The sequence below is a fragment of the Tasmannia lanceolata genome, unplaced genomic scaffold, assembly GCF_043159265.1.
Source record: "Tasmannia lanceolata isolate RefF3 unplaced genomic scaffold, GAP_Taslan_0.1 ptg000025l, whole genome shotgun sequence".
NCBI classification, from domain to species: domain Eukaryota; kingdom Viridiplantae; phylum Streptophyta; class Magnoliopsida; order Canellales; family Winteraceae; genus Tasmannia; species Tasmannia lanceolata.
The window spans coordinates 3,356,503-3,377,998 of record NW_027518702.1 but is presented as its reverse complement, the minus strand read 5'-3'; the positions used below and the strand labels follow the sequence as shown (position 1 = coordinate 3,377,998).

General features: G+C 37.0%; 1 pseudogene across 1 annotated transcript; it reads left to right on the top strand.

Annotated features, from left to right (window-relative positions):
- Nucleotides 1-1,037: 1,037 nt before the first annotated feature.
- LOC143858214 (F-box protein At2g02240-like) lies at nucleotides 1,038-19,942 on the top strand (annotated as a pseudogene). Its single transcript, XR_013238889.1, has 4 exons — nucleotides 1,038-1,361; nucleotides 6,469-6,471; nucleotides 11,592-11,707; nucleotides 19,274-19,942. The product of XR_013238889.1 is annotated as an F-box protein At2g02240-like (transcript).
- Nucleotides 19,943-21,496: the final 1,554 nt, after the last annotated feature.

The following is a 21,496-nucleotide window of genomic DNA, read 5'->3' as shown; positions in this document are numbered from 1 at the left end:
AATAGAAATCGTTAACACTATTTAAACACTAAAAGACGAGATGAGTTAGCGAAAATATCAAAATAGGGTTCTGCTGATATCATTTCCCTCTTTTTAATCTATCTATATCCGATCGATTTAAGTTCGGATTTGGATGGTCCATTGGACCTTTTGGGTCCATCGACACCCCTACTGCCAGGAACGAGGCTAACAGTCACGGTCTTCAAACACAACATCCACACTCTAGCAACATGTACGATTCAGGTAAAAGATCCGGCTATGTACTAAATGAGATTTCATATGGTGTAAGCCCTTATGGTCCTGTATTTTTCGAAATGTATTCTTCACAATGTAAATATCTTGTGATGGAACACAATGTAAATATCTTGTGCCTCAAAAATCATTTTCATGGGATGATCCTAGCTCTCCGATCTACAGAGGTTTTCATAATATGCAGTTCCTATATTGATCGGAGGGTCGGGATCACCTATAGAAATGATTTTTCGGACACAACCTATTTACGTTATGGCTCATCACATGAACCGTTTGGATGCGGAAGGTTGGGATCACCTGTAGAAAGGATTTTCTGGACACAACCTATTTATCATCCTATACTGTGGCCCGTACGATACGTTTTGAAAAATAAGGGACTATAAGGGCTCACACCATATAAAATGTCGTATTCTTTATTCACAAGTCGTACAAACAAGTGGGAGGCATTTCCGTAATTTCGACTATAGACAGGGTCCGAGAAAGGGAGATTTTATTAGGTGTAAACCGTAGAATTATTACTCCCTTAGTTTTCAAAAAGTACTACCGACCACACTAGAATGATCCAAACCGTCCATGTGACGGGCCACAACGTAAATAGGCTTGTGCAAAAAATCATTTATATACGATGATCCCAACCCTCCGATCTACAGACGAAGTTCATATTATAAAAGCCTCTATAGATCGTAGGGCCATAATATGTTCCATCACACCAACGGTTTGGATCATCCTATGATGTGGTCCCCACAGTACTTCTTAAAGAGGACTGTAAGGGCTTACTTAAACCGTGTAAAATCTCATACGAGCGTTTGGATTTTGGTTCTTTGAAAATCGGTATGGAATTGGAAGGAGAGGGTTTGGATTTGTGTAATTTGGCTGAAGGTTGTATTTCTAATGCGATCTCTTTAACATCTCCTCGAGATGCGTGTAGATCATCGGTCGTTAATTCAATCTTCCGATCGGCCTCAGATTCCGATGCAGTCTGGGAGAGATTCCTGCCGTCCGATTACTCGGAGATTCTCTCAAGGTCGGTATCTCCGGTGCCGTTCTCGACCAAGAAAGAGCTCTATTTCCGTCTGGTTGATCCCATTCTCATCGATGGGGGTAAAATGGTAATTTTCCCTCTCTTAGATATTAGAAATCATTGGTAAGAAACTAAGAATAGTTGTCATTTGTCCATGATATTTGATAAATTTTTGGGGTGTCTTTTTTTTTTTTTTTCTCGTCTCTCGATCACCTGTAGGGATTTGCACAAGTTTTTGAAAGAGGAATGGAGTGAAGGAATTGATATTGGCTTACCTTGTTTTGATATTCACACCCTTGTTGTTTACTCATCTAATCTATCTGTATCTATAAAGCTAATCCTGACACTAACCCTAACCCTACGATCCAAGGAGGTTTCTATACTGTGCAGTCCATTTTAAACCTCCACAAATTGGAGGGTTAGGATCATCCCATGGAGAAGTTTTTTCTAGGCGCACCCTATCTGCACAAGTGAAGGTTTGAATCACCCAAAAATCTGGGCCCACCAAATCAACATATTTGATTATCATATACGCTTAATGCAGATCGCGACTGTCTTCATTCATGACTGAAAATCTGATTTAGTTTTCTAAAAAGTAAAAAACTCAATTAGTGGGATCTAATTATCTAAATTAGTAAGGGAAAAATCAATTATAGCGGTAGATGAATGTGGTTGCTGTGGTTTACATTCTAAAGTTGGAATACCAATAGTCACATTCATTTTTACGTTAAGATAGAAAATTTGAAAAGCCACACCTAAAAGTAGGCATTTGAAAACACACTTCTTGGGTATGGTCTTTTTCTATTTCAAAAACAATCTCCTCAACTACTAAAGATAAAGATAAAGCAATCTCCTACAAACAGCAACTACTAAAGGATAAATATATGATCCTACAAAATAACAAGTACTAAGATTCAAAAGATATTCAAGAGATACGCTCTCTTTGAATGCACGTGATAGAGAGATAAACAGGTAATAACCCTAAAATCTAAAGAGAAAATACCGCAGCAGCAGATATTTAGAGATACGAAATCAAATCCCAAATACAAAAATAAAAAACCTTATTATCTTATAACTTAAATTCAAGGATATTTTACCACACCAACTACTAAAGGATAAATATATAATCCTACAAAATAGCAAGTACTAAGATTCAAAAGATATTCAGGAGATCAAAAGTTTGTAATTGTTTTACACGCCAAAAAAATAAGTTGAACCAGCCCTAATCATTTTTCATTTAGACGGACATTCAATTTATGATATCCCTCTAAATTAACCATATCCATATCATTTTCCTCTAAATCATATAAAGAAAACAAAATCCCAACAATTTTTTTTCAACAGAAATATTTTTCTTGCAATCCAAACAGGGCCTTAGCTATTACATTAGAGATCAAAGAAATAGATAAGAGAATTTTGGACGATGATGGAAACCCTAGGTGCCAAAACTATCATTCTACAGAAGAAAAATTCAAGAAAAAACGAAAAAAACCAGAAAATTATCTGATTACAAAGTTCAATAAAATATCCCAAGGAAAATAAAAGTAGTAAAAAGAAATTCCAAGAAATAAAACTAAACGGACAAAAAACAAATCATCATCATCATCATCATCAGGAATGAGGTTTCCAATGGTTTGAGCCTCAATTTCTTCAAGGGATTCAAAGGGCTCATTTTCTTCAAAGTAGGAGGTAAAGGTATCAACAGACTGGCAAAATAGAAAATCATTTGATGATAGTCTCAACTTTTTCGTAAATATTTCTGACAAAGAGCTCGAGAAGAGACCATTCTCATAATGGGGCCCATTGAAATCAACCATGTTCCCTTCAACAAATAGAAATCCAGGCTGCAGATATTGGCAGTGTAAAGCGTACGGATATCTCCATAATGCTTTGAGTTTTTGCCTTTAAAGCAGGCTGCATATATGTGATAAGCTAGGGTGTCGCTACCAGTCTCAGAAAATGTTGTTTTACTCTATATGACTATCTATTGACATTAACATGTGATTTGCACTTGAAAACTGCCCTGTTTTGTACTTAAAATCTGCCATGTGATTTGCACATTACAAGTGCCCTGTTTTGCACTTGAAAACTACCATGGTTTTGCACTTGAAAACTACCATGGTTTTGCACATAAAAACCATCAGAAGCTGCACTTAATGACCTTCACAACAACCCCTTAATGACCTTGGAAACTGCACTTAAAGTATTCAAAACAGCACCTTAATGACCTTGAAGACTACATTGAATGCATTAAAAAATTCACCTCAATGATCTTAAAATTCATCTCTATAATGGTTAAAAATATTCATATTTCAACTCATAAAATCTGTATTTTTTATCATATAAAATTTGCCACACATTGAGTATAGGATAAAAGAGGGTAAGTTAAAACACATGCCTTAGTTGCTGATCATATGATCTAATGGTCATGAGTTAATAATCTAACATGACAGCCCCATACTACGGATTAGAAGGTTCTGGCTTGCAGAGGGGATCCTCATAGTAATTTTTATGAGGACGATGTTATGTTTTCTTCCCAAAATAAGGGATGGTCTGGAATTTTTATTCTTTTTATGTGTTGAACTTTGCTTGGTAAAAAAATCTTGGTTGTATGTAATGTGAATTTTGTTCTAAACAACATCATGATTTAGAATGCGAAGATTTATAATAGAATTTGTAATTATAAATTTAAAATTTTTTTTATTAACGTGGTGAAGTAGCATGTTTAATTTGTTGTTGCAGACAAAATGGAAAGGAAAGTGTATACAATCTGTCTCAAAAATGTTACAACATATTTCATATTGATTTTTTACCTACCATTTTGTCTAATTATCTTTGCATTAGAAATATGTAAAAATCAATGGTAGGTAAAAAATCAATATGAAATATGTTGTAACATTTTTTTGTAAAACCCAAATAATCCTAGTTAGTTGTTTTCAACTTCGATTCTTATATGTAAATGCAATAGGAGAATAAATTCATTCTAAATATCATGCTTAGTGAGGAAAAAGTACTTCAATTTTATTTTTGTATGCACCTTTTTCTGAATGCCAGTATGATAAAAAAAGAAGCATCTATAAAAGAGTGATAGATGAAACAAAATATTTAGTGGTTTTTGAAGCGGATGATATTGATTAACAATCTCTGCAAAAGGGAAGGCTATTCCTGCCAAAAAGTGACATATTAGTAAAAAAATATCAAAACAACCTCTACATTCGATATAATATGAATAACGTTTTTGCGAAATAGCTTTTGTGATGTTCAATAGTTAATCCTACTTATCTATACCATATCCAAAGAACAACATCAATTCATACTAAAGTAGTAACACTTTTTTTTATGTTTTAAAGTTATTTAAAGAAAAATAAATTTCTAGACAATGGAGAAATATAATCAACATGCTAAAAAAATTGAACGAAGATTTCATTTATTACCTATTTCATTTAATTTTTTTAAATGGAATGGTGACGTCAACATAAAATGAATCTTCTTATCTATATTTTTGTAGCAAATAAATTTCAGAAGCTTTCATTTTTTTTAAAAATTATCCTATTGCATTTAATTATTTTTTTGGGTTGTACAAATTTGAAGATAAAGTTATAAGTTGCTGATGTTCAGTTTAAAAGACATAGTAAGGATTTAATATTTAAATAAAAAACTAAAGCGGGTAGATATGCATTAATCAAATATTGAATTTGTTCAGTACAAATTACTGGTTTACAAACAAACTTCAGTACTCTGCTCTATTGCGGTATTACAAAACCAAGAAATTATAAAACTAATCGTCACTACGATTACCGGATGATGAATCACCCTTTTTGAGCTATTTCTTCAGTTCTTTGTAGTCTTTTAATAAGTCTTCATACATATAGTCGAGAAACTCATAATTGAATTTTAATAGTTGCAGTTGTTCATAATTGTAGTCTTCAATATCTAGATCATAGTGCAATTTTATGTGCAATTCCAAGCTTCGCTACATCTTGTTCCACATCACTCTTCTTCTTGAAAAGTTTTCCATATAATGTCACTATCGGACCTTTTTCAAGTGTGTTAGTGATATCAACAAAAGCTCGATAATATCCTGTTTCTGCACTTTGTTTGAATGTAGAAACTGCTGGTGGTAATCTTTTTGTCTGTAAAATGTCGTTCAACAAATTTTTGAGAGATTGTATACACTTTCCTTTCCATTATGTCCGCAACAACAAATTAAACATGCTACTTCATCATGTTAATAAATTTAAAAAAATAATTTATAATTACAAATTCTATTATAAATCTTCGCATTCTAAATCATGATGTTGTTTAGAACAAAATTCACATAAGATACAACCAGGATTTTTTTGCCAAGTAAAGTTCAACACATAAAAAGAATAAAAATTCTAGACCATACCTTATTTTGGGAAGGAAACACAGCATCGTCCTCATAAAAATTACTATGAGGATCCCCTCTGCAAGCCAGAACCTTCTAACCCGTAGTATGGGGTTGGCATGTTAGATTATTCACTCATGACCATTAGATATGACCAGCAACTGAGGCATGTGTTTCAACTTACCATCTTTTATCCTATACTCAATGTGTGGCAAATTTTATATGATAAAAAATACAATTTTTATGAGTTGAAATATGCATATTTTTAACCATTATAGAGATGATCATTAAGGTGAATTTTTGAATGCATTCAGTGCAGTCTTCAAGGTCATTAAGATGCTGTTTTGAATGCTTTAAGTGCAATTTCTAAGGTCATTAAGGTGCTGTTATGAAGGTCATTAAGGGCAGCTTTTGATGGTTTTTATGTGCAAAACCATGGTAGTTTTCAAGTGCAAAATAGGGCACTTGTAATGTGCAAATCACATGACAGATTTTAAGTACAGAACAGGGCAGTTTTCAAGTGCAAATCACATGTTAATGTCAATAGGTAGTCAAATAGAGTAAAACAATCATTTTCTAAAATTGGTGTCGACATCCCAGCTTACCACATATATGCAACCTGCTTTGAAGGCAAAAACTCAAAGCATTATGGAGATATCCGTACGCTTTACACTGCCAATATATGCAGCCTGGATTTCTATTTGCTGAAGGGAACATGGTTGATTTCAATGGGCCCCATTATGAGAATGGTCTCTTCTCGAGCTCTTTGTCAGAAATATTTACGAAAAAGTCGAGACTATCATCAAATGAGTTTCTATTTTGCCAGTCTGTTGATACCTTTACCTCGTACTTTGAAGAAAATTAGCCCTTTGAATCCCTTGAAGAAATTGAGGCTCAAACCATTGGAAACCTCCTTCCTGATGATGATGATTTGCTTTTTGTCCGTTTAGTTTTATTTCTTGGAATTTCTTTTTACTATTATTTCCTTGGGATATTTTATTGAACTTTGTAATCAGATAGTTTTCTGTTTTTTTTCGTGTTTTCTTCTGTAGAATGATAGTTTTGGCTCCTAGGGTTTCCATCCTCATCCAAAATTCTCTTATCTATTTCTTTGATCTCTATTGTAGTAGCTAAGGCCCTGTTTGGATTGCAAGAAAAATATTTATGTTGGAAAAAAATTGTTGGAATTTTATTTTCTTTATATGATTTAGAGGAAAATGATATTGGATATGGTTAATTTAGAAGGATATCATAAATTGAATGTCCGTCTAAATGAAAAATGATTAGGGTTGGTTCAACCTATCTTTTTTGCGTATAAAACAATTACAAACTTTTGATCTCCTGAATATCTTTTGAATCTTAGTACTTGCTATTTTGTAGGATTATATATTTATCCTTTAGTAGTTGCTGTGGTAAAATATCCTTGAATTTAGGTTATATGATAATAAGGTTTTTTATTTTTGTATTTGGGATTTGATTTCGTATCTCTAAATATCTGCTGCTGCGGTATTTTCTCTTTAGATTTTAGGGTTATTACCTCTTTATCTCTCTATCACGTGCATTCAAAGAGAGCGTATCTCTTGAATATCTTTTGAATCTTAGTAGGGTTACCAAAATCGAATCTTTAGAGTTACCAAAATCAGGAGCTCTATTAAATTCGATTCATATAAAAACGGTAGGTGATATAGACAACAACGCGCTATATTCCTAATTTTTTGAGATTTTAAAGAAGGTTATTGCGGAAACGAAACGGCTGAAACGTTGTTTGGAGTGAGATACGTTATTTAATGAGGTAAATGGGGAAACCAAACGGATAAAACAGTGTTTGGAATAATAGCGCTGTAAATCTCTTTTGTAATTCCAATTTTAGTTATTATAATTATCAAGCGTTTTTAAATTTCGGGATGCAGTGGGGGTGCCACGTGGCGACACCTCAGCTTACCACATTCAACTTTATATATATATATATATATATATATATATATATATATATATATATATATATATATATATATATATATATATATAGAGAGAGAGAGAGAGAGAGAGAGAGAGAGGTCTTCCTGAGCTCGATCTCAAAAATACATGTGGCCCCACATTTTTGGGCAAATCTCTTTTGTAATTCCAATTTTAGTTATTATAATTATCAAGTGTTTTTAAATTTTGGGATGCAGTGCCGAGACACCCCAGCTTACTACATTCAGCTATATATATATATATATATATATATATATATAGAGAGAGAGAGAGAGAGAGAGAGAGAGAGAGAGAGAGAGAGAGAGAGAGAGAGAGAGAGAAGTGTTCCTGAGCTCGAGCTCAGATAAGCTTATCTGAAAAACACATGTGGCCCCACATTTCCCCACATTTTAAGGGGATCCAATTATCCAAAGCATTCATTTGGAAGGCCCTTCCATGGATAGGGTGTGTACAAAAAATCAGCGCTATAGGATCATCCTTAACCCAATCAAAGGTGGAGGGGAAAATGGACAAACACTGTGTGTCCATGTTTCTGTCCATTTTCCCCCTCCACAAATGACAGGGTTAGGATGATCCTATAAGGATGATTTTTCGTACACAACCTATCCATGGAAGGGCCTTCCAAATGAATGCTTTGGATCCCCCAAAACATGTGGGGCCACATGTGTTTTTGAGCTCGAGCTCAGTTTTTTTTACTAGGGACTGCAGTCATCTCTATGACTGGCAGAGGGACTGGTGTACTTCACATGGGAAGGATTCAAGGCATAAGGCATTTCGCGGAGTGGCTATTGCATGAGAGAGCAGCCGCATAGGCTCAGATTTTGTCTTATTCATTTAATTCATCTGAAGTGGCTGCTCTCTCATGCAACAACCTCTCCATGCCAGCTACAAGGGCGCTCCTATTGGTCCTCAATGTTGCGGCCTTAAACCCACCGCGAATAACACCGGCTAAATAACCTTCGGCGAGCATACGGAAAAATCCAAGATCTTGTGCCAAACAAAAATATATATGACAAAGAACCACAACCATAAAAGAGAGTAAAGAAAAGAAGCACAAACAACCACAAAATGAGAATACACGTGGTTCGCCACAAATGGCATCCACAGACAAGGCAACACAAATCCACTATTTAGAACAAAATAGTACAATGTTATCTCAAGACACCAGTAAATGCCATGAGAAAATCCTTAACCTTCTATGCAACCACAAAATAGCTCGAGAATCTCTACACCTAGTATAATGAAAAGGCCATTCAATAAGTAGATGGAAAACACTCCAACACAATAATTAGCTTGCAAAGAAGAAAAAGCCAATGGAGAAGAAGAAGATGGCTACTAGAAAGAATGAGAAAAATTAAGGCAAGAATAGAGGATTTTCTCAAGAAAAGAGGGCGAGAAAAATTAGGTTGATCCAGTAGTAATCATTGTATTTTGTTTTCTCATAGTGGAAGATCATGTTCTCACCCGTGGATGTAGGCATCTTGGTTGAATCATTGTATTTTGTTTTCTCATAGTGGAAGATCATGTTCTCACCCGTTTATCTTGTCGATTGTGTTTAGCATTTTACTTTTTTGTTTACTTGTGCATGATCGGATCGAATTTGCTTGCGAATTTTCTCAACAAGTGGTGTAAAGAGCTGAGGTTGGAGTGATCGTTGAGGCCGGGTGCAGTGATCTTGGGTGTTTGATTGGATCGCAATTATAGTGATCGTTGTAAGGAAGAAAGATTATCCGAGAGATTCTCGACTGAAGTCCTACAACGAGAAGTGCAGAGTGATCTAAGATGATGGTAATGTCGAGTTCTGCCCGGTTCAACATCAACAGATGCTATCCCAAGGGTTCAAGCTTGGACACTTTCTCAAGTCATGTTTTGATGACAACAAAGACAATATGACATTTAATATTAGTTGTTTTACTAATCATAGTTTTAAATTTCGGTCGAAACCGAAACGTGTCGGCCGAAAATTCGGATTTCGGTCACAGCCGACACTAAATTTACTGAAAATAAAAAATTTACTAGATTTCGGTGAAATTTCGGTTGAAACTTCGTTTTGTACCCTTTTTACAAAATTTCCAAATGTCTACTGAAATTTGAAAATTTTCCAACAAAATTTTATGATTTTCACCGAAATTTTAGAAAATTCGGTGGAAATTCTAGAATCTTGGTAGGATTTTATGAAAATCGAAATTTAATCTTTTTTACATGATTTCGGCCAAAATTTCCACTTAAACCTACACCGAAACCTACATTTAAAACCTTGGTTAAATTGGAACACATAGAAGCGTGGATCAAGGCACAAAGATTGGAGTTTGGAGCCAAAGGAAGAGGAAGAAGATCCATGGAGCAGGAAGAAGAGGTAAGAAGATATAAGACTTGAAGTATTCCTTGAAGAAATGAAGTGACAAGTCTTATAATGTAATAACTGTTTCCTCAATGGTATTTGTGAATAATGGCACTAGGGTTATTCTAAAACAAGGGTATTGACACTCGGGAAGTCCCAACTGATTTTGAAATTATTTTTAACAGAAAGTAGACTCTCCAAGCTTTCCGGAATGCACAAGAATGTCGAAATCTGATAAGAAACGAGGGGGATATGATTCTTCAAAGTGAACTGTGCAAACCAGTCCAATGGCTAGTTGCACGGACGAACCATGGTCGTGTGTGGATCGTCCGATGCAACCGTAGGGAACCTATAACGGCTAGTTTTGGTTCCCAACATCTAAAAAGTGGGTCTTAAGGCCCCTAAGCTAAAAACTACCACTCATGGGACTATCTTAGAGTCATGTACTAAGTGTTAAACCCCTGTACCATTATTTGTGAGATCATTTGAGGGATTAGTATAGGATTTCTTTGTACATCTTTTGTGAGAGTTTGTAGTGAGCTTGAGATAGTCTACCAACCTTTTATGAAGGTTGTTTCTAGTTTTCTTTTATTGTACTTGGTGGGAGGCTTCATATCAACCTTAGAGACGAGCTTGGGGATAAAACTCTGGTTGGTGCGAAGGAACCGGATCTACCTTCGGACGACAAGCTTGGGGATAAAGCTTGGAGTTAGTGGGAAGGCACCGGATCAACCTTTGGAGTGTAAACGGTTTGATCTTCACCCTTAAGAAGATCGATTTAGTGAAGGCTAAAGGAGGGGATATCCTTGAGAGAGTGGATGTAGGCCAGGTTTGGCTGAACCACTATAAAATTCTGGTGGACCTTTTCTTCTCCCCCTCTTTATCTTATTTGTGCATAGTTGATTCTTTTATTTCTTAATTTGTTTTGTTCTTGCTTTAATTTGTGAATTATCTTTAAAAGAACAAAAAAGTTTTAAATTCCAATTCTCCCCTCTTGGGTTCCCTTAGGAGGTTCTTTGTGTGGCAGCTGCAAAGAGGAGGCAAGAGAGAAAGAGAAGGGGGGAGAGAAAGGGAGAAAGAAGAGTGCTTCTTCTTGGGTTTCTCTTGTGTACGGTCTTGGGTGAGAGGACAAGGAAAGGGTTGTGGTTTGCAGGTTCGCAGTTTGCAGGTTAATCTCGTTGTAATCCTTTGTTTTCTCATAGTGGAAGATCGTGTTTTCACCCATGGATGTAGGCATCTTGGCCGAACCACGAAAAATCTCAGTGTACATCTTGTGGCTTGTGTTTATCATTTTACTTTTCGTTTATTTGTGCACGATCAGATTGGATTTGCCCGTAGATTTTCTCAACACTCAACAATGGGCATTTATTGTTTCTTTAATTTTACATTTTCATATTTTTGTTTGGCCTTGTAAATAAACTTTGTTGAGAGGGACCAATGGGCGCCCTTGTATCTGCTTTTTGAAAGGGCGTCCTTCAGTTTTATACTGTGTGTGTGTCTATATATATATGTGTGTGTGTGTGTGTGTGCTCGCGTGCTGAGAGGAATTGGTGGTTGTAGCATTTAAATCTCTATATAGAAACCTTTATTGTGGATGGTGACTCTTAGTGTTTGCTTCTTTAATGGCAGAGCTTTCTTTAGATAAGTCGACTGGGAAGAAATGTGTTATGCTGTCTGCAAGAGAGCTTGTGATTATATGAGGCGGTACTCCAATGTATTGGACGTGGATCTCTCTACCTGAGTCAAGGTTAGTCCTTAATTTTTGTCCACACCCTTTGTTTCTTCCATGTTATATTTTTATTTTGGATGCGATAGTATGTAAACATGCAATCCTATTGCACCCAAAATCCAATAGATTGCAACTTCATACACAAATTGCACCCAAACTCCAGTTGGATTGCACAAGTAATGCTTCAGTAGGGTGCAACCTCGTATTAATACAAGGCACGCCACTACGGCATAGTGGGTGACACCTTTGATTGATCTGGACCATCCAATAGATATGCTTGCATTGGATCGCCTATGGGCCAAAAATCATGCGTATCAGGCGATGCTTTATACCACAATGGATTGTTTTCAACATATGCCTAGAAATTTATGTAAGGGAAGCTGATATTTACAGCCTTGAATTTGGTAGATGCTACCATGGAGATGTTGTAAACCGAAAATAATCTCATCAAACAATCCTAAGCATCCAATTTGAGAACTTTCGTGTTGGAATTTGACTGTTGCTCTAACCATCCAATCTTGCCAAAACCTTTTTTTTTATCATGCTTGTTTTCTACAAAATGACCAAATTTTCTGTTTGGAAACATTTTAACTTCAAAAGGGGTAGGGAATAATAACGTGTACCTCACAGGCAAAATAAATTTCCTTCACACAAATGTGCCCTTTGTTTTTTAAAATGACACTAGCACATTTGTGTAAAATTTTCTCTTTATGTTATTTTGGGTTGTGGATACTTAGAATTTAGTCCCACATTAGAAAAGAGAGTTTCAAGTGGATTGGCTTGGTTCAAGGCTTAGTGTGAAGCATCAAGCCGCATGCATGTGCAAGTGGCCTGGCCTGAGCCTTAGTGCACTTTAGGCATTTTGCGAGGTATATTGATGATATATGTGAGAGGAGTAGGGGTAGGGATATTTTATTTGCACATTCTGAGGAGTGTGAATTATCTTGTAGATAAGTTAGCTAAGTCTAGAGTATCCAAACCTCTTGTCTATTCAGGGCAACCTTTGCCCGCTCATCAGTACATGTAATCCTTCTACTGTTTTGTAACAAAGTTTTTGGTATCTTCGTAAAAAGAAAGGGTATTTGGCGTGCAAAGTTTACACTCATCGATAGGCATGGTTTTAAATTTCAGTTTCGGTCCCAATTTCAACCTTGGCCGAAACCGAAATTTCGGCCGAAATCCGGTAATAGAAAAATAGTAATATTTTATTTTATCCGAAATTTTGGCCGAAGTTACCGAAATTTCGGAATAATACTATTTATTTAAAAAAAAAAAATTCAATTTCCCTAAATTTAGACCGAAATTTTGGCCGAAATTTGGTAAACCCGAAATTTCGGATTTCAGGCAAAATTTAAAACCATGTCGACAAGAGCCACATATGGGCCACTCCTTTATCTATTCGCTTTTCAAACTGGTTGTGGATCCAAGGAGTCACGTATCCAAAGCACGAGGTGTACATGGTTCATGTGGTGGTTCCTTCTCCCCTTGGTTGCATAGAACCCGGTGCAACTCCTCGGCTTTAGTCGTCCTCGATTCCTCGTAGTTGGTGGTCCACACCCTTGGGTGCATAGAACTACGTGTGTTTCTTTGGGCTAGCCAACTCACCGCAGCACTCAGGGGCCTATATAATGCCTGATGCAGTCACAAGGGAGAGAGCTAAGATGAAAGTTCTGAGCAAAAGTGTTGCAAGACCGAGCCAATTTAGTAGTTCAAGACATCATTGCTTAAGTGAGTGGGACTTACAAATTTTTAAGGAATTCAGGTGAGGGAGGTGAAAGTACATTAATTCTAATTGGTAGTGCTAACCAAATCAAGGGTTTCATTCATAGAACCTAAGACATAATGTTTCCTAAATCCCTTGCACAGACAAGATACTCCAATAATCTTCAAGAAGCGGTAATCAATTCGTAAAGAAAAAAATTCATAAAGAAGATCATCAATTCAAAGCAAGCTGTTGCCAAGTCTCACAATATTGAAGAAAATATTGGACAAATTATCCAAGACTTCTCAACCAAAGAAATCCAATAAATTTGAGAATGGATCCAAGTCAAATTCCTTCAGAAGTAAAGGAGAGAAAAAGATTGAAGAAGATTACCTGGAGAAATTTATCAGCGTGAGCCAGGGTGTAATCAAGGAGAATACATTTCAAATGAATTTTCAAGTTCCTATGAGGAGAATGGAATTTCTAGAGAAATTCGCAATCCTTATACCCAGCAAAATGGCATTGCTGGGTTAAAGAACTGAACAAATGTTGAAATGGTTAACTCCATGCTCACTAGTTCACGTTTATCCAAAAACTTTTGAGGAGAAGCATTGTTCTTAGCATGCCACTTTCTTTATAGTCACTTATAAGAAACTCAAGGCTACTTCATGAGTTACGGAAAGGGATGAGACCTAAACTTAATTACTTTCAGGTATGGGGATGCCTAGCACCTATGATGCTAGGGGTGTCAACGGATCCACCACTGTCTTAGTCACGATCCATTCAAATCCCTTCTCGGTAGGATCGGATTCGGAGTGTTCTTCGGATCCTACTTCTTGTGTCCCGGTCACGATCCATTTCAAATCGGACCGTCCATCGGAGTGTCCTAGTAGGTCCTACTTACAAAACAACAAAAAATCTCAGCCGTCTTCATTTGAAATGAACTCCAAAACTTCCTCAATTCATAAAAGAATTAGTCACTATATCTAATAATAACCCATAATTTTGATGAAGAATAGGATTTATTGTTGAAAAGAACTCCAATGTTCGAGAGTGTGCGACGATAAAACTTTTGAGTAACTAATCCTTGTTGAAAGTGAGTGACAAGTTTACAGGAAGAAAAACCGATTGAGATAGGAAGAGAAAAAGATGCATGGGAAAGGATAGAAGGGGAAAGTTGTAAGCTAAGAAATATTTAGTTCATTTTTATGAAAATACCTCTCTTTAAGTGTTAATATATGAAATATTTTGAGGGTATTTTAGTAAAAGGATTTCGGATCGTGACTATCCATCGGATTTTTTTGCCATGTCTTGATCGCGATCCGAAATTTTTCGGATCTTACGAAGAGGGTCCAAAATATGTCAATGGATCCTTCTCATGTGCCTAGATCCCGTTTATTAAGGTTCGGATTCGGACTGTCCATCGGACCGTCTGGGTCCATTGACACCCCTATATGATGCTACTATATATCATAATGATTTTAAAGTAGGATCTTAGGGAACAAAATGTGTTTTTATTGGATACTAAATTAAAAGAAAGGCCGATAGATTCCTAAATCTGGAAACTCCTCATCAACATGTGATTGTGGAAGTTGTGCATGCAAATTTCTTCAAGAATATGCTTTCCTTTAAAGCTGAAAGAGAAATAGAAGTTGACGAACCATCTTCAATCGGTAAAATGAAAGCCCTCTGGAGATCGAAGGTGTAGAACCAAGAAAAATCAAGAATTCGGACTAGATTTTTACATGTGCACAATTGAGAATGATCCAACCTAACTTTCCGGAAACCATGTCAGCCCCATTATACACCTCAATGAAGGGAAGCCATAGAGGATGAGATGCATTCAATAATGACTAGCATACATGAATATTAGTTGATCTACCTTCTAGTTGCAAAACCATTGGATGCAAATGGATCTTTTGAAAGAAGATGAAGGCCGACGGATTGCTAGACAAATACAAAGCAAGATTAGTATGATTAGTGTCTAAAGCATAGTAGCGGGAAACTCCTTAGGCAAGTGCGAAACTCGTTTCCCCTAAAAACGTGTTTCGGAAATGTGGGAAACTCGTTTTCCCTAAAAGGTGGGAAACTCGTTTCCGAAATGCATGAGAAACATATAAGAAACTTATATGAAACACGTGAGAAACATATGGAAAACCTATAGAAACGTATGTGAAACGTGTGGAAAATATGTGTGAAACTTACGAAAATCATTTAAAAAAAATCATGGAATAGATATTTAATACGGAACAACAAAATATAGTGTAATAAAAACTAAAAGTAAGAAATATCCAAATTGAAATTTAAACTTAACAAAATTTAAATCTATAAAACCATATATTTCATGTTTTCTTTGTGTTTCACATGCATTTTCATCAACATTTCTCTATCGTTTCTGAAACATTTCTAATGTGTCTCCTAAGACATTTCTTGTATGATTTTTTATTATTTTCCCATTTCCCGTTTCCTCTCTATATTTTTTCAGAGCAACAAGTCTCTAATTACGCCACCAAGGGATTATCCTACTCCATCATGGAGCGAGTTATGAACAATCGCCACTGTAGCCAGGTTCACACCATCCTTTGCTAGGCAAGCAGCCATCCATTAGTCGACATTCTCATGTGTTGAATTTTGGGGCAAATGAGGCGAACCAAGTCCCTAATCTCATCAGTGTTGTCGGTAAGTCTCAAAGGTCCCCGGACACTTATTGGACGCCCAAGCTAATGCATTCAATGAATCGCCTTCCATGATGGGAGGGGCCAAATTGTGATTTACATACCATCTTAATGCAAACAAAAGGGCCTTCGCTTCCACTTCATTCGCATGACAAATACCTGCCGGTCCCGAGAAAGACATCAACACAACTCTGTTAGCATCACGAAACACGCCTCCAATGCCAGCTCGACCGGGATTGCTTATTGAACAACCGTCGAAGTTAAGCTTGACCCAACCAGTCGGAGGGGCCTTCCATTTAGGCATGATGTTGTCTTTTTTTTTTCTTTTCTTTTCCATCATAACGGAGTGCCAATTCTGAAAACATCCCCTACACCGTAGACCATACCCACTTTCTCTCTTGTCCAAGCTATTAGTGCAAGCTTGATAGGGCTCACTAATATAGAAATTCATTACTATGTATTCTGGACCCATGGGCCATGGTGAAGTCCTTTCCAAGCAACAAGCATCCAAAAAAGAGAAATATTTTCTAAGAAGAAATTTTCCTTTTCATGTTTGTTGAACCAAATAGCTAAAATAGTTTTCTTAATACGTGGTGATAAGAAAAGGAAAAGGCTTTCTTGGGAATGCCTTTTCTGTGTGGAAAGATTTTTCCTTCGAAAACAAACAAGCCTTAAAAGAAAGTTCATGTTCAAAAGACATTTTCTAGCATCCACAAATCTAGTTGAATCCCTAAGGTTTCATTTTAAGTTTGAAACAAACAAGTCTTAAGAGAAAGTTCACTTCCAAAAGACACTTTCTCTTATGCGCAAATCTAACTGAATCCCTAAGGTTTCATTTAAGTTTGAAACCAGTGGGTTATTTTATATTATATCCATTGTTTCCCTGTGTACTATTTGGTTTTGGGAAAGACTTTGGTTCATTTCTGCAAAATTCGCGTTGAGTTCTGCCCACTTAGAAGTTAGTTCCACATTGGAAAAATTGAGAGATTCTTGCAGTTTTAAAGGATGCCTTCCCCTTCTGTTTGCAAAATTCACTCAAGCGGCTTGACTCAACACTCGGTCCTTCACGTGTGCATGTGCACGTGCATAGGTGCAAGGGTGGTTTGGGGTCACTTTGCACGCATCGTCGCTAGTCACATTTGCGTCCAACTCTTTATATTTTGTTTTTTGAAGTGGTGGTGGACTTGATGAGTTACTAGACCATAGCATGAGGTGTGCATGGTCCATCTGGTGGTTCCTCTTGCCTTGGGTGCAAAACATAGTTTTAAAATTTCCCCGAAATCGACACGAAAGGGCCGAAATGTTTCCTTTTTCATCCCCATCGGAACACATACCGAAACCGAAATGCATAGCAAACTAAAATCATAAGTGTATTAGTGGCATACTATGCCAGTTTGTATTGCGTAATCATATTTATATGAATTGCCTGTGAAATGTGTTATGTACTGAATTATGAGTTTTTTTTTGTGTGCTCACGTGATGTTTTTAGAGTGTGTATTTGTGCTTATTCTAGCACTTATTGAAATTTCATCTTAAATGCCCATCATTTGCATATGCTTCCATACATTTCCATAATTTTACAGGATTTCGACTAAAATTTCCACCCGAAACCGACATGCTTCCATTTCCATCATGGCTGAAATGTATACCGAAACTGAAACTTGAAACCTTGGTGAACAGAGCCCTGTGTAACCACTAGGATTCGACGGTCCTCGTAGTTTTTGGGCTGTCTTACTGTACTTGGGGCACATTGTGTACCTGAAACGCATCCGAAACTGAAACTTCAAACCTTGGTATTCTATGGTCCTCGTACTCGTAGTTTGTGGGCTGTCTTACTCTACTTGGGTGCACAAAACTTTGTGTCCGTGAAATCCATCCGAAACTGAAACTTCAAAACTTGGTGCACAGAACCCTATGCAACTGCTCGGATTCTATGGTCCTCATAGTTTTTGTGCTGTTTTACTCTACTTGGGTGCAAAAAACGGTGTCCATTCAGGTTGTGTGCCAGCTAACTCGGCCCAACACCCAGATATTGGGAGCTGGTATAGCCACTCACTCGTTTTGGTATTTGCTACCCATCTCTTTTTCCTAGAAACTTTTCATTGGGCCGTTCAACTTTTCAGTGATTGTACAAAACCAATTAAAAAGTTTTAGCAATAGAGATAGTTGGCAAGTACCAGAAAAGGGAGTAGTGGGCTTGGGCCCCGTGGCTCTAGGGGTGTTCGTTCGGCTATAACCGAACCGAATAGACCGAAATTTGAGAACCGAGATAATTTCGGTTATCAAATTTCGATAACTGAAACCGAAACGAAACCGAACCGATTAAAAATTCGGTTATTTGGTTATAATCAAATAACCGAATAGTGGGAGAAAAAGAGGGAAAAAGTAAAATCTCGGTTTGGATTGGAGGGCTAGGATCATCCTATCAAAATGATTTTTTGTGCACAACCTGATTAAGTTGTGATCAATCAAATGGACGGTTTTGATCATCCTACGGAGTGCCCATATATCACTTTTTTTTTGAAAAAATAATGATTTTTATCATAATTTCGGTTATTTGGCTAACCGAATTTTTTTTTAGATAACCGAAACCGAATAACCGAATTTCCAAAAAAAAAAAAAAAACCGAAACCGAAACCGAACCGACCAAACCAATTCGGTTTCGGTTCGGTTACTCGGTTATAACCGAATAATGAACACCCCTATGTGGCTCAATTGGAAAATCCTTAGCGTGACAACCAGAAGGTTGTGGGTTCTTTGGAAAATCCTTAGTTTGACAACAACCAAGAGGTTGTGGGTTAAAGCCAGCTTACCCATAAAAAAGAGAAAAAAACTCGGTGGCAATATAATTTCTGTTAATAATTAGTCATTTACCCTCAACCTAATCAAATTGTAGTAGATGTGTCTTTGTATTCTGATGACCAAATTTTCTATAGCTACTCTTAAATGGAAACAGGCTTTTTTTATGTTTGGACTTTGGACATGACCACATCTCTCCTTTTATGGCATTTAATTATTTATAACAAATGTGATTTTATCCTTTATTTGTAGATTGTGAATTTAGATCTTTAATTTGGACATGACCACATCTCTCCTTATATGGCATTTGATTACTTATCGCAAACATGATTTTATTCTTTAGTTCTAGATTGTGAATTCAGGTCTTGAAGTGCAAATGTAATCCCAGTCATCTTCTTCTCTGTACAGATTCTCAAAAGTGGCTCAGCTCCTGAACGTATGTTGGTTGGATATCAAAGGCAAGATCGACACTCGCATGCTCTCCCCCAAGACGAATTATGTCGCTTATGCCATCCTAAAATTCCACCCTGAGACATGTGGACTCGACTTCCCTCCCGCAGATCTGTCAGTTAAATTAGGAGGTCAGGAATCCACACACACTGCTTATCTAACACCCAGCAACAATCCGATGCATCAGCGCCAGCTGGGCGTGCTGGATCGTCTTACTATATGGCGCCGTACACAGGCAGTGAGTTCTAGAGCCGGTGGACGGTTCCCGCGTGCCAGAAGTGATGGGTGGATGGAGGTTGAGATGGGCGAGTTCTTCAATGATGAGGGAGATGAAGGAGAGGTGGAGATAAGTTTAATGGAGGTGAAGGGTGGTCAGTGGAAGAAGGGGCTTATTGTTGAAGGCATTGAGCTAAGGCCTAGAGCATAAACTTGCTGAAGTCTAGAGAGTCTATACATTTTCTTTTCTTCCTCATTCTGTTTATTCTATGTCTGGGAGAGGCCAGTGCTGCCTCTTGATAGAAATTGATACAATGGCTTTTGGGTGGTATAAGGTTGCTGTAAATATGAATAAATTGGGTCTGTGCTTCTTGATTTATTTATTTTATTTGCTTTTGCTTTTTTTCCCCCCCTTACTAGTCAATGAGATAGTGTCTGTTTTGTGATTTTTTGTGTTTCTTGTAAGCCATGTTTGGCCACCATGAAAATTCCATGGAATATTTGTCGGGCCAATAATACTGAGAGATGGAGAGAGTTGAGGGGGTGGGAGTGAGGGGAGCATGAAATCAAGCATTCTAAATGGGTATTTTCTTTTGACAAGCTTTTAAGGATTTTGATACAATCTCTACTCTCACATAATTCATGGAATAATTTTTCATGGTGGCTAAACAAGCAATCAGCCTGAAATTGTATTTTGAGGATCTGGTTTCCTTAATCTCAGAAGAATGTTTGAGTAGTATAGATTTTGAGCTTTTCCTTTTTTCCCCCTTGATTCTTAAGTTTTGTGTAATGCATTTTAATTAAGGTCTGTTGATTAAATTTGTTCTCGTTTAGCTTTTAAGACTTTGTTACAGAGCTATGCATGTTAGAAACCTAGTTCAAACTAAAGAGTCCAGCCCATTTAAAATTTTCTCTTCCGAAAGTTTGTGTGAAGAGTTGGACGAATGAAAACTTTAGTTTATTCTTATCTTTTGTTAACTTGTTTGGATTTAGGGCACTCGTTAAGTTGCATTGGGAACATGTTTTTACACACGTTTTTCAAAAAGTGAAATAAAATATACTTATTTTTATATTTTTAAGAGGCATTAGTTCTTATATTTTTGAATTCTCTTTTACTACTAGTGAAACAGATAGAAGCATTAAGAGGGGGGTAATAAGGTGGACAATCAAGAACTTCTCCTCCTTTTTTCTTGTGAGCGACTGTCAATGGTGCTCAGATCACCTTATCCTCTTATTACTTCTATTTTTTTAGCATGAAATCTGAGGAATATGACTACCCCCCGCGGCCGCAACCGTGAAAGTAGTACCACCTTTGATATTTGATCCAACAGCAGCACACTTTTAAAGAGATTGGTGTTGGATCAAATATCAAGGGCGGTACATTTGACCTACCACCTTCACAGGACTTCAGGGTCGGCCGCCATATAATTTCTCCTAAAATTGATCTGCTGGATTTGTTTATTATTCAATCCTTCCCTACTTTTAGGAATGTGCTGATTTATCCTAATGCTCTGTTTGGTTGCTTGTAGATGGGTGGGAGATTAGGAGGAGAAGGAGTCAGCGAGGAGATCAAAAGAAGATCAGTCAATGGGGAGATTAGTGGTGGATGTAGGGAAGGTGTTTGGTTGCTTGAAGATTTGTGGGAGATCTCCCAGACGTCTTCTCAACTCTAAAATAGGAGATCTCCCCGAGATTTTCTCCTGAAATTTCTTCGTTTTTTGTAAAATTGGGCGAGAAGACGTCACCCGACCTGCTCCCGACAACCCCGGTAGTCAAAGACCCCAAAATTGCTAAAATGACAACCAAACGGCAGATTAAGAGAAGATCATTCCCCGTTATTCTTCTAAAAAAATAAGTAACCAAACAGAGCATAAGGGAGCCAAGCCGGAATCCAACTATCCTTCTGGGGTGTTAGAAGAAAAGAAGAAGAGGAGTGATGCCAAGCTGGGATAGGGAGTGGGCCTC